Genomic DNA, 12,524 nt, shown 5'->3' with positions numbered 1-12,524 from the left:
CTTCCTTACCATGTCCCCTCCCTCTGACTATCAGACAATGCAGTTCAATCCTCAACTTTGCTTTAGGAAACCCCAAATCCCTTCTTTCAGCCCTTTTATCCCTTCTCCCCCATGGTGGTAGATCACTTCTGTGGCACAGATACTACATAGATCTGAAAGACTCCAAGGGCTTGCTATTAGTTCTGTATCTTAGAACTTCTGGGCTTTTCCATTCACCCTACAGGTCTTCTACAAGTTGATTCCTCCCTACCTTCTTGGGTTATTTAATATCCATCCCCTTACTGTGCTCTCTGCTCCAGCTAAACTGGTCTGCTGCTTCCTTGTGCAGGTCACTATATCTCCTGACCTTCTTCTTTAGATGGTGCAGACTTCTCCAATCAGAGTGAAAATTCCTCATTTTTCTATTTGTTTCTCAAGTGCTTAGTACAATGCTTGTACATAGTAAGTACTTAATAAATGTGCAAGCATTCTTTCATTTATAAAGCATCTAAAGAACTTTGAAAACTTTAAATCTTAGGGGCAGCTAGGTGGCGCAGTGGATAGAGAGCACCAGCCCTAGAATCAGGAGGACCTGAGTTTAAATCCAACCTCAGACCCAGACACTTAATGATTACCTAGCTGTATGACCTTGGGCAAATCACTTAACCCCATTGCCTTAAAAAAAATTTAAAAAAAAACTTTAAATCTTATATTAATCTTATTATTGTTTTTTCCAAGCTCCTAGATGCTCAATGCCTTGATGATATATGGTCCTATGAAATTACTAACAAGTCAGAAAGCTTCTATAAATATGTGTATGCTAATTAAAAAAAACAAAACTATGAATCTGAGATTGGCAAGTATTATGGTAACAGGAAAAAGAGCTCTAAAGATGAATTCCAAAGACCCTTTAAGTTGAAATTTAAAATCTACCAATTGAAGTGATATGACTTGGGTCCAAATCTTGCATCTAAAGTTTATTACCTTGGGGAAAATCACTTAAACTTTTCTGAGGAGAGTTGGACTAGATGACTGGTCAGCTCAGATATTCTTATCTATTTTGAGTCTTACATAATCCTTTTCTGGAGGAGTCCAAGGATCTAGGCAAAGATATTACTCTTCATATACTACTGAAGGGTTTGATTTTTGTTTTTCACTTGGGGAAACAGTCCATTTTGTTACTGTTAACTAGGTAGAAAGTGGCTCATCTTACTTATAATGAGAATAGGCTATAAAATATTGAGAGTTTCAGAATCAGTATACTATAAATATATTCAGTAATATCTAAAATTAATATTAATAAGATCAATATAGTAATGATTGGTAATGTTATACAAAGTTCTCTAGAATGAGAAGCAATTTACATTCATCATTTCACAGATATTTGTCATTTATAGATTTTAGGAAAGGGATGGCTTTGTGCTTATTGTTGGATTTGTTGTATGAGGGGGTTTCCCTTCCAGCTGGTGTCCTATGCATGGTGGATTGATATGGACAAAGAAGAAGCATGATCTTATTTGATAGTCTCCATATTTATTTCTCAGGCTCACAGTTCTCACTTTGAGAAGAGTGTCTGAAAGCAAGACTAAGAGTTTAGTATCATCTGTCACCCTCTCTAAAATGTAGCATAGTTGACTGCCTGTCTAGGTTGAAATGTGTTCCCTAGAGTAGTTGGCAAGTCTACCTTCAGAAATGATTCCCCAGGTGCCCCACCTACATTAAAGACAATAAAGACAAAACAATGAGAATATAACAAAGGGGACTGGCTTAGTGGCTGAGTTGATGGTGCAGTGAAAATCTGAATCATAAACTGTCTTGGCAAGGGGTGGAAAATGGGAAATTCTAGGAAATCCATGAGTTAAAGGAAAAATGGAAGATAATAGAAGTCAAATATTTGGACATTTTTAACCACCCAGTGGATTGCCCTAGAGTCATTGTACATCTGTCAGATTACCAGCACACTGAATTAAAAAGGGAAATAGAAGCAATGATGAAGAAGGCCTGGGCCAACAGGCATGGCTATCACAGCTCGTTGAGTACTCAGGATCTGAGTCCTACAGCCATATCATCTTGCAACTAGCTTTTGTACCATTTTATGCATTGCTCTAGGATGTAAAAGGTCCATCAGCCAGAATTATTACTCTCTTTGATTTCATATGCCTTCAGCAAAAATGTAAGGAATCTCCCAAACCATGATCCAACTACAACAACTGCTGTTTTTCAAGCCATCTGACAAATAAATGACCAAATCCTCAGCCTGCCAATTAAGGTCTTCTACAAGTTGATTCCTCCCTACCTTCTTGGGTTTTTTTTAATATCCATCCCCTTACTGTGCTCTCTGCTTCAGCTAAACTGGTCTGCTGCATCCTTGTGTAGGTCACTATGTCTCCTGACCCTCTTCTTTAGTCAGAGTTTCCTCTCCTACCCCCTTACCTCTGTCTTTGAAACTCTAGCTTCTTTCAAGGTAAAAGTCAAGTCATCTCCTCCATGAAGCCTTTCCTTGTCTCACCCAGTTAAGAAATGTTCTGTACCTCCTGAAAATATATTTACTGCCATTGTACTTATAAATCATTGTGCTATGTTCCCTCAACAGAATGCAAACTGTCCCTTGAAAGTAGGAATTGCTTTTGTTTAGTTTTTTCAGTTGTATTTGACTTTTCTTGATCCCATTTGGCTTTTTTTTTTTGGCAAAACTACTGGAGTGGCTTGTCTTTTCCTTCTCTAGTTCATTTTACAGATGAAGGAACAGAGACAAACAGGGTTAAGGGAAGTCACACTACTAGGAAGTATCTTAAGTCAAATTTGAATTTAGGTCTTCCTCACTCCAGGCCTGGCATACTATCCACTGAGGCCTGGCTGCCCTAGGCATTACTATAATTTTGCATTTGTATCTCAGTATATCTCACTGCAGACAAATGGATATTATTATTATTACTACATTGATTGCACATTATTATACTGCAAATGCAGACATATAATTTAAAAATATTTTATTTTCCCCCAATTACATATAAAAACACTTTTCAACATATTATTTTTTAAAGTTTTGAATTCCAAATTCTATCCCTCCCTCCCTCTTCTTCCCCCTCCAATCTGATTTAGTTTATACCTGTACAGCCATGTAAAATATTCCTGTATTATTCATTTTGTGCAAGAATATTCAAATAAGAAAGAAAGAGTTAAAAAAAAGAGTAAAAATGTTATTCTTCAGTTTGTATTCATACAACATCAAGTCTTTCTCGGGGAGAGGGGGGAGGAAGGAGGTAGCATATTTCATCATGAGTTCTTTGGGATGGTCTTAGATACTATTTAACTGAGAAAAGCCAAGTCATTTATAAGTCTTCATAGTTACTGTGTACAAGGTTCTCCTGGTTCTGGTTATTTCACTTTGTATCAGTTCTTGTAAGTTTTTCCAGGTTTTTCTGAAATCCACCTGCTCATCATTTCTCAGAGAACAATAATATTCCATTACAATCATATACCACAATTTCTTTAATCATTCTTCAATTAATGGGCATCCCCTTAGTTTCTAATTCTCAGCTACCACAAAAAAGAGCTGCTGTAAATATTTTTATACAAATAGATATCTGCCTATCTATTTCTCTCTTTGAGATACAAAGTCAGCAGGGGTATGGATAGATCAGAGTATGCCCATGTTTTATCATCCTTTGATTATAGTTACAAATATGTATGTATATATATGTATATATACATATATGTATATATACTTTCTGGACGGTACAACTTTAAGGAGATAGATGGACTGAGACTCATGTGAGATGTAATGATGGCACCTGGATCCCTTGTAAAGATGCGCAAACTGGGGGACTTGTTAAGGGAAACTGATTATGAGTTAGTATGGACTTGCAAGGAAAGTGCAGAAATGACCATTTGCAAGAAAAATAACTCAAGGATCATCACTAGATATATTAACTATTCTTGGGGTTAGTCCAATAGCCTAAAATCAGGGATTTATTTTGATCGATTTTGGAGCCAGGAAGACCTATCTAAAGATAGTGGTATAAAAACTTGCCAGTGAAAGGAGGTACAGCAACTTTGGAAATGTACCTATTATTATGATGATTATATGGCTTATTTAGGAGGGCCCCCTGGAAGTAAGGATGGACAGTATTATCCATTTGTTGGAAACTGGGAAACTATATTCCTGGGAGACCAACCAGCACTGAAGAGACATTATTGCATTTGTGGTACTACTGCCTACAGCCATTTGTCTAAAGGGTGATCAGAGAGTTGTTATCTAGACTTAAGGGCCTACTACCTAGGCACAGGATGGGAGTTGGGGCTATAGAATCCCAATTTATATCCTGATTAGATTCTAAGCTGTAGTGGAAAAATGACCAATTAGACAGTTAGGGCCTGAACTTGCTGGCTGGCTAAGCCTTGCAAATAAATTTGTTAAGTGGAGAAGGCGGAGCTTGTGGTAAATTGAATCTATCAAGATAGATGTCAATAGGCAAGTAGTAAAAGACATCAGAAAGTTGACATGTGCTGTTGCACAAACCTGGAAAATCAGACAGGTCCACGTCTTTGATAATGAGGAAGTAAAAATCTTGATAGAAGAAAAAATCAGTAGTTAAGTCAATAACAAGGATTATGATTCAAGCAAGAAATCACTAATAAGGTGTGGAACCCTAAATTCTTATAAAAGAAAAGGGGGAAATTGTGAGGAAAGTGTAGGTGTTTGGGTTCCACAAGAATGTGAAGGGAGGATTGATAGTTTACCTTACCAAGACTAGGGTCTGCCTATATTGTTGGTCTATAGGCAGGTACTGAGTTAAGATAAAAGATTTATCCTCCATTTGATCAAAAACTGATGAGACTGCTCCACCTGTTTAACTTAACCTAAAGCCTTGGCCCTCCTTTGTGCATGCTCAAGGAGATCTAGCTGTTCTTGCTCATTAGTATAATGAGCAGGGTGGGGGAAATGTATAGGAATCAATGTACCAATTAGATTAGTAATCCCAGCCTATGATTTGCACAAAGGAGCAGGAACAAAGCCTTTTAAACTGCATAAAAGACCTTCCATTTCTGGAATTTCTTGCCCCCTCTCCCACTGTGAGAGAGGTATGCCATTCTGTTAAGATATCTTAATAAAAAAAATTTAATCACTCTGGAAAAAAAAAGTTTTCTTTCTTCACTGCCTAATCCATTCCTTCAATTTCTTTTTCTTCAGTTATTGCTACAGTTAGTATTTCTAGAACAATACTGAATAACATTGGTGATTATGGGTATCCTTGCTTCACTCCAATCTTATTAGGAATGCTTCTTGCTTTTCTCCATTGCAGATAATACTTACTGATTATTTTAGATAAATATTACTTATCATTTTAAGGTACATTTCATTTATTCCTGTGCTCTCTAGTGTTTTTAGTAGGGATGGTTCTAGTATTTTGCCAAGGATTTTCTTTATCTATTGAGATAATCATATCATTTCTGTTAATTTTGCTATTGATATTGTCAATTATACTGATAGTTTTTATAATATTGATCCAGTCTGTCATTCCTGGTAGAAACCCCACCTGGTCATAGTGTATGATCCTTGCAGAATAATAGCATAATATACTTGCTAGTATTTATTTAAAATTTTTCATTGATATATTTTAGGGAAATTGGTCTACAGTTTATTTTTTCTATTTGCATTCTTCCTGGTTTAGGTATCAGCACCAAAGGAATCTGCCAAGATTCCTTCTTCAATTATTTTTCCAAATTGTTCATATAATATTGGGGTTTTTCTTCAAACATTTGGTTGAATTCATTTGTGAATTCATCTGGTGATTTTTGTCTAAGGAAGTTCATTGAGGGCTTGTTAAATTTATTTTTTCTAAGATTTATTTAAGTATTTAATTTTAAATATTCTATTTCCTTTTCTGTTAATCTGGACAGTTTATATTTTAGAAAATATCCATTTCATTTAGATTGTCAGATTTACTGGAATATAATTGAGCAAAATAGCTACTAATGTTTATTTTAATAGTCTCTTGATGGGTGGTGAATTCGCCTCTATTATGTTTGATATTAGTAACTTGGTTTTCTTCTTTCCTTTTTAAAGATCAGATTAACCAATGGTTTATCTATTTGGTTTTTTTCCTTTTCCATGAAACCAACTTCTTGTTTTATTTGTTAGTTCAATGGTTTTATTATTTTCAATTTAATTTACCTCTCCTTTGATTTTCAGGATTTCCAATTTGTTATTTAATTTGGGGGTTTTTAATTTTTTCCTCTAGCTTAAGTAGCATGCCCAATTAATTAATATGCTCTTTATTTTACTGGTGTAAACATTTAGAGATATAAATTTTCTCTTAAGTACTGCTTTGTCATCAAGTATCTTCCTTTTTACCTTCCTGCTTTTACTCTCCTTCTACCCCCAGATAACACGAATGTGTGTGTATATGTGGAATCATTCTATACATACTTCCATTTATTAGTTTTTTCTTTAGATGCAGATAACTATATTATATATTTAAAATGAATAGCAAGTTGTACATAATAGATTGCAGTTTCATGTGTAATTATCTTTTTATTCTTCTATGTTATGAAAATGCTTGTTTTATTTCTTAAGTTCAGAATAAAATAAATGAATTTAATCTTTAAAAACTAAGCACTGATTTGGCTATATCCCATAAATTTGGGTATGCTGTCTCATTATTGTAATTCTCTTTAATGAAATTATTGATTGTTTATATGATTTATTCTTTGACCCACTTATTCTTTAGGATTACATTGATTAGTTTCCAATGAATTTTTAATCCATCTCTCCACTTCCTTTTATAGAATGTCATTTTTATTTCATTATGATCTGAAAAAGATGATGTACAAAAATATCTGCGGGACCTCAATAAGCTTCCTTTCGCATAAGAGCACCATAGAATTTTAGAGTTAAAAGGATCTTATAGATCAGAAGGGACATTTACTGCCTAGCAAAGTACCTTACAAATGACAGAGGTTTCATATAGATTCACTGAATTGAGTCATATGGAGCAGATGATCTCATATGATAAATATATGAACTAAGTCAAGGAAGAGGGTATTATAAACTTTTGGGGAAGGAGCTGACTGCTGAACACCAATCTCACAAGAAACAGACATCAGATTTCTACTGTTGCTTATTCATCCAAAGTTCATTCAAACAATCATTAGTGTTCATTCTTTATATAAGTGAGGTAATATGGCACAGGCTAATAGAGATAAGACCAGACATTTTATTAGTGTAAAGAATTTCAGAGTGAGGCAACTTATGTCAACATAAGGCCCATAAACCTGAGAAAAACACATAAATTCAAAGAAATGGAATGGGTCTCTTTTCCCATATAAGTCTACCAAACATTGAAAGCCATCTGTACCTTCTCTTCAAGTTATGGTCCTAAAAGAGTTATCTACACAATTAAGAAGTTAAGTGACTTGCCCAAGAACACACAGTTAAGCCACAAACTTGAATGCAATTCTTACTGACTTCCAAGGCTAGCTTTATCCATGAGGCCATATTGCTTCTCACTGCAGACTAATGAGAATTATTATTATATTGAATATTACACTAAAGATACAGATGCATTTTACAGAAATATCTTCCAATAATCTCAGTAAGCTTCATTTTGAGTAATAGCAGCTAGAGTTTTAGAGCTGAAAGGTGCCTCAGAGATCTGAAGGGTTCTTTGATAAATTTAGAACTCTAACACAAAGACTATTTCTAACTGAGCATGGTGACACATGTCTGTAATACTTGTTACTAAGGGACACTGAGGTTGGTGGATTGCTTAAATTGAGAAGATCTAAAGTATATGAAAAGATTCTTGTTTGTCCTTCACTTTTGAAGAGAACCAATGACATTATAGGGTGATGACTTGTGTGTGAACTGGCAGAGCTGTACTAATACTATAAATTTCATTTTTTCTTCCTGAGTCATCAAAGTCCAGTGGCAAGACAAACTGATGATGGTCTAGGAGTTAGAGAATGACCTTGACATCTTATGACTTCTTATGACTTATGACTACTTATAAGCACTCCACAGTTTCTGCTTCAGCCACTTCCATGGCCATTGGAATGAGCTGTTCTCATCTATTCATTCTGCTGGAAGAGAACTCCAAATACTTGGGAATAGATATCCCCCTAATTCATTGACATTTACCCTCAACCTAGGTTAGTCTATTTGTCAAGATAATTTTACCAGTGTGTGGCCTCTACACGTTATAGTTTTTTGGAGTCATGGGTGAGAGGTGGGTAAGAGGAGGACACCAAAGACCAGTCCTGAAAAAGGTTTAGCAAACCTGCATACCAGAGGTGCTAGTCTTCCCTCAAAGCAAACCAAATGGTGAGTCTGGCACTAATATGTTGAGTTCCTGGGAGTAGAGGGCTAGTAGGCTGCCTATTAGGAAAATTAAATCATTTAAAGCTTCTGTATCAATCAATATTGGAATCAGGACATTCCAGCCTTAGTGAGATAGAGAGACCAAATCTCCAGGAAAAAAAAGATATCTAAAAAGACTTCAGATTAATTCCTTAGTCAACCACTCAGGTCTTGGAGGTCTGGATGTATTTTTAAATAAGCAACCAATTCTTTCCTCAAAGATGGCATTATTAAATGGAAAGTCTTCCAGAATTTGAGAACACAGTAACTTCACTGGAAAGACTCATGGCAATAAGAATGCCATATTTTTTAATTTATTCAAACACTTTTGACAGCTAGGACACCAGTTCTCTAGGAGATAAGACATACATAGAAACAACAATGCCGGAAGTTTTTGGAATTAGCAGAGCTCCAAACTGCTTTAGATGTTCAAAGGAGAATAGCTGAGGTGATAATGAGATGGTAGTCAGTGAACTGGACCTTGAAGGATGGGTAGAATTTTAGCAAGTTCAATGGTGAGAAAAAGAAGAGAATTACATGAACTAAGGCAAGGGAATATTTCTGGCCTCAGAACCAAATAGGAGCAGGAAATATAATTCAATCCAACAAGCATTTATTCAGCACCTGCTATGTGTAAAACATAAGCAGCATGGTTCAGTGAAGAGATTTAGGTTCAAGTCTTTCTTTTGCACCTATTGACTCTTGACTCTGGGCAAGTCCCCAACCCTTTTAGTATTTCTAAGGCAATTCCCTAAGGCTTTAAGTTGTAAAGAAGGAATTGACTTTGCCCCTTTCCTTATCATGGGTCCCACTTAACAATGAAATCACAGGTTTAGCTTTTTAAAAAAATACAAGACACTGAAACTCACTAGGGGAAAAGACAACAAAAGAAAATAGTTCTCAACATCCAGGTGGTTCACCTGGAGGATATAACATGAAATTAGGCTAGATAGCAACTATGAAAATTCACGGTGGCTTTCCATGGTTCAAAACTGTCCACCATTGTTATCTTATATAAAATACCATGGCCTCAAATGGATAAAAGGTACAAATAAACCTGACTTCAGGGGTCAGTGGTCTTGGGGTAGAGACGAAGAAAAAGAGAAAAGGAACTGACATATTTGGTAGATCATTTGCATAGACCTTGATAGGAACATGATCACAGAAAATGAGAGGGGGTGAAGAGATCACAAGATTCTAGGCAATAAGGATGGAATATGAGAGATGGTTCATGGAACATTCTAGAGCCTAGAATGAAAAATAGAGCTCCAGAAAAGGTTTGACTAGGACTTAGAATAAGGTTTCATATCTTAAGAAAGGAGGAAAAACTGTGGCATAGAATCCTCTTTGATGAAAAGTTACAGAGGGAGTGAAATTTTGTGTTTAAATCAAAGAAAGAAGGTTTTTGAACATAAATGCTTTTACCTTCTCGCGCACATATACACATAAAACCCCAAACCTTGCAAAATCAAAGAAAAAGGTTTTCTTCTTCAATGCTTTATAATAGACCAAAAGAAATCTATCTTCAGAGAGAAATCAGAGAATCAGAAGAAATCTATTAAAAGCCCATATGGCATTTTGTCCTCACTTTATATGTTTAGGTTTACCATACCAACTCTTAAGAAGTTATTTTCTCAAGAAGCCATTCTGAATATATTAAAATCCATTCAAAGTAAAAAACAAAAGAAGTTGTTTTCTCCTAGTTACTTTGTCTGAAAGAATCATGGAGGACCCCTACATGGAGAGCAAGGCCTTGGTATGGTCTTATGGCCCAAAGTGCCAGGCTTCCTAAAGAACATTCAACTAAGGTAGGGGTGGATTTTTACTTAATAAAGGACAAAATTTCCTCCTGATTAAAATTGTCCAAAAGCATAAAGAGGGAGATAATGAGTGTGCTGTGTCTTAGTTTAAATAAAACTAACTCACCTGGAACATTTCTTGAAATTCTTCCAAGACACTGTTCATAGTTTTGACACTTCTGACCAATTTTTTCATCAAAAACCCAGCAGTTTCCCTCCAAGTTCCTATCTTCTCTCAAGTTAGAGAGAGATCTGCCTGCTTCCAAATCAGCAAAGAAAAGACATTAAGTTTTTTCTTCAGTGTCCTCTTGCCTTTTTTAATGTTGGTGAAGAGATCCAGTATCTATTCACTCCAGGAAAATGAGAGAAGAAAAAAATCACTCTAAAATATCCTGTTGAATGTTTGCTAGCATTAACTGGCCTTTGCCAATCAGAAGGAAATTCCTCGGACACCAAACTAAACTGCTTTCAGTTTTCAAACTCCCTGGCTGTGTAAAGTGTGAAATATAATCTGTACTCAATGGTTTCCATAGCAACCATCAGAAGACTGGATACAAATCTGCTTCACTGATCCACAGCTTTCTTCTTTTAAAGCAGGGTTACTGAACCTTTGTGTGTCATTTTCACCCTTTGGTGAAACGTATAGACTCCTCACAACAATGCTTTTAAATGCATAGAAATAAAATTCGTGAGTTCACAAAGAAAACCAAAGGCTCATGAAAATAAAGCCGCAATTTTCTCTCCCATCCAAATTCAGGGAATGCCTAGAATCTATCCATGGTTAAGGACTTCTGTTTAAAAGGGCACACACTTCTAAAACACTGGCAGACAAGTGTATTTAGAGCAAAATGAAGGACTTTTTTTTTTTTGGTAAAATTCAATTGTTTCATTTCCTCCTTTTGGTCCAATCTGATTTTATGTCATCTTTCAACATACCTCTATGAGTGCACCAGGTTGGGACCTTAACTGTGCCACACACCAATTACCCAGCCCAACCCCCCAGTATCTTTTTTTCCCTGCTACTTTGCCTTTCTTCATGGTGATCTCCTACCTGGAAAGTGTTCTTGTCTTCTCTTAATCAGTGCAATTTTCTTCAAAATTCATATCTTGAATTCCCTTCTTCGAAAAAGTCCTTTTCTGGGTCAATTCATGTCTTTATGATTAGCTTTTTTATTTTTTGTTCCCTTCACATAGATAAGTCAACTATATATATATATATATATATATATATATATGGATATCTGTATGACTTTATACATATCTACACACATATATGTATACATGCATACACATATGTATGTAGATAAGAACACATATGTATATATATATACACATCTACACCTATCTCCATATATAAACCTCTCCTTGCCTCAGATTCTTCATCTGTAAAATGAGAAGAATGGATTTGATGCTTTCTGAGGTTCCTTCCAGCTCTAAGTCTATGATCCCCTCTCTATATATTTATGCACAGAAATTTTAAGTGATATGTCTAGTGTCAAACAGTAGAACATCATTACCAGTTTTCCTGAACCAAGACAAGCATTCTACCCACTATATTGCACTGCTTCTCAAATTTTATATATATATATATATATATATATATATATATATATATATATGTGTGTGTGTGTGTGTGTGAATGCATGCACCTGTTGCTATTCATGTCTAAAAATAGTTCTCTCCCTAGTGATTAGATTTCTTTGCTAGTTGTGGATTCTCAGCACCAAAGATTTCAGGGAGTTTATGAGCAGAATTTTCCTGTTAATGAGAATGAGTTATTGGAAAGATTTTATGAATAAATCCCTCAATACTGCTGGTTAAAAACTTCTAAGTCTTTTTATTATCTAGTTATGGCTAAGTCATGGCAGCTAGGGTAAGCATTCAGTACAAATCAATCCGCATAATGGAGCAGCCTACCTGATGAGACAAAGTGGCTTTGAAAGGGTTTTACAGGCAGGCTGCTGGTAGGGTACCTGACCATCACAGGGTTTTTGTACAAGATATCAAGCTGTGACAAGATTTTATCTCTCTGCTTTGCCACAAGGGAGAAAAAGAAATAAGGAAACGAAAGGGGCAAATGAGGTCTTTCAAAAGAGAAGCTATAAGTAGGCAGTCCATTCTTCTCTACAAAGTCCAAAGATGAAACAGGAGCTGCCAGTAAGGGTTTCAGGCCAGGCTGCCTTGGAGTTTCAAACTGTTGGGACCAGAGCGAGAGATCCTTTCACCTAAATGTCTTTGAGTGGTTTAAATTTCCAAGAAAGATTGAGGATAAGTTGCCACCAAATCATACAATCTCAGAGTTGGAGGGGGGGTCTCAGAGCTGACTGAAGCTAAACCCTCCTCAAAATCATGAATTTGAGCTATATCAATTGAAGCAAATATAG

At 35.7% G+C, this 12,524-nt stretch overlaps 1 protein-coding gene across 8 annotated transcripts in view; it reads right to left on the bottom strand.

Moving 5' to 3' along the window:
- Nucleotides 1-12,524, bottom strand: part of TMEM108 (transmembrane protein 108) — a 366,409-nt gene that overhangs the window by 213,073 nt on the left and 140,812 nt on the right. Inside the window, exon 1 of one of the 8 annotated variants that reach the window (XM_074195830.1) lies at nucleotides 10,268-10,928. The exons of the other annotated variants lie outside the window; for them this stretch is intronic. The gene's annotated coding sequence lies outside the window, so the exon portion shown is untranslated. Of the gene's footprint in view, nucleotides 1-10,267; nucleotides 10,929-12,524 lie in introns of those variants that run through there. 8 annotated transcript variants of the gene reach the window in all.

This window comes from Macrotis lagotis, chromosome 7, assembly GCF_037893015.1.
Source record: "Macrotis lagotis isolate mMagLag1 chromosome 7, bilby.v1.9.chrom.fasta, whole genome shotgun sequence".
Lineage (NCBI taxonomy): Eukaryota > Metazoa > Chordata > Mammalia > Peramelemorphia > Peramelidae > Macrotis > Macrotis lagotis.
The sequence above is the reverse complement of the archived record's forward strand: the minus strand, read 5'-3'. Positions and strand labels throughout refer to the sequence as shown.